We start from the raw sequence: 1,482 nt of genomic DNA on the forward strand, positions 1-1,482 counted from the left end.
ATATATATATATATATATAATTAAAAAGTAAAAATTGGCCATGCAGGGTAGCTCATTCCTGTAATCCCAGCACTTTGGGAGGCTGAGGCGGGAGGATTGCTTGAGCTCAGGAGTTCAAGACCAGCCTGGGCACCACAGCAAGACCTGTCTCCACTAAAAATAAAAATACAAATACATTAGGCAGTTGTAGTGATGTACACCTATAGTCTCAGCTACTTGGGAGGCTAAGGCAAGAGGATTGTTTAAGCCAGGGAGATGAAGGCTGCAGTGAGCAATAGTTGTGCCATTGCACCCCAGCCTGAGTGACATAGCGAGACCCAGGCAGAAAGACAGAGAGAGCGGGGAGAGAGAGAGAAAGGAGAGAGAGAGAGAGAAAGAAAGAAAAGAAAGGAAGGAAGGAAGGAGAAAGACAATAAAGGCAGACATAAAGAAAAAGAGAAAAAGAGAAAGAAGAGAGGAAGGAAGGAAGAAAGGAGGGAAGGAAGGAAAGATCTTTATGTGGGGAGAATGCCGTTCATATGGAAAGTCAATGGAAGAACATTCTTTGTCTTTTTGTTTGTTTTTGAGATGAAGTCTCACTTTGTCACCAGGCTGGAGTGCAGTGATGCGATCTTGGCCCACTGCAACCTCTGTCTCCCGAGTTCAAGCAATTCTCCTGCCTCAGCCTCCCAAGTAGCTGGGACTACAGGCGCACGCCACCATGCCCAGCTAATTTTTGTATTTTTAGTAGAGACAGGGTTTCACCATGTTGGCCAGGATGATCTTGATCTCTTGACCTCATGATTTGCCCACCTCGGCCTCCCAAAGTGCTGGGATTACAGACATAAGCCACCGTGCCCAGCCTAGAAAGACATGCTTAAATTTGTAAAATCTTGCCATATGTAAAGCATTCCTCAATAATGTAGTTGAAGGTATATTATTAAAGAATGTGAATGAATGATGAATAATAAAGCCAATGAATATTAAAGAAGTTGCAAACTGAATTCACTGTATGAGGCTTCAATCCAATTAAACACAGAATTATATCTAAAGAATTGGCAAAACTAGGGTTATGAGAGGAAATGTAATTGTTTTAATTATTTTAAAAATTTATATGTATAAAATGCAAAATAATAATATGATAATAGACTGGATAAAAATCCAGGAGAGTTCCTACAAACGTGGGAATGAGCCAGAAGTAATATAATTGTGCTAATTAAAGAAAAAAAATTTCTGTTTTCTTTCTGAAGTTAATAAATTGTGAATATAATTTTAAAGTTATTAATACATATATAGAGATATCATGAGAAGAATTTAAATTATGTATTCTTTACATTAAAAATATAAAGAGAGGGAAAAATAAATCTAAAACAAATATACAGTTTGGCCGGGCATGGTGGCTCACGCCTGTAATCCTAGCACTTTGGGAGGCTGAGGTGGGTGGATCACCTGAGGTCAGGAGTTAAAGACCAGCCTGGCCATCATAGTGAGACCCCATCTTTT

General features: G+C 39.3%; 1 protein-coding gene across 8 annotated transcripts in view; it reads left to right on the forward strand.

Annotated features, from left to right (window-relative positions):
• Positions 1 to 1,482, forward strand: part of WDR31 (WD repeat domain 31) — a 26,895-nt gene that overhangs the window by 14,080 nt on the left and 11,333 nt on the right. The gene's annotated exons all lie outside the window — the stretch shown is intronic.

The sequence above is a fragment of the Cebus imitator genome, unplaced genomic scaffold (genome assembly GCF_001604975.1).
Source record: "Cebus imitator isolate Cc_AM_T3 unplaced genomic scaffold, Cebus_imitator-1.0 Scaffold64, whole genome shotgun sequence".
Taxonomy (NCBI): Eukaryota; Metazoa; Chordata; class Mammalia; order Primates; family Cebidae; genus Cebus; species Cebus imitator.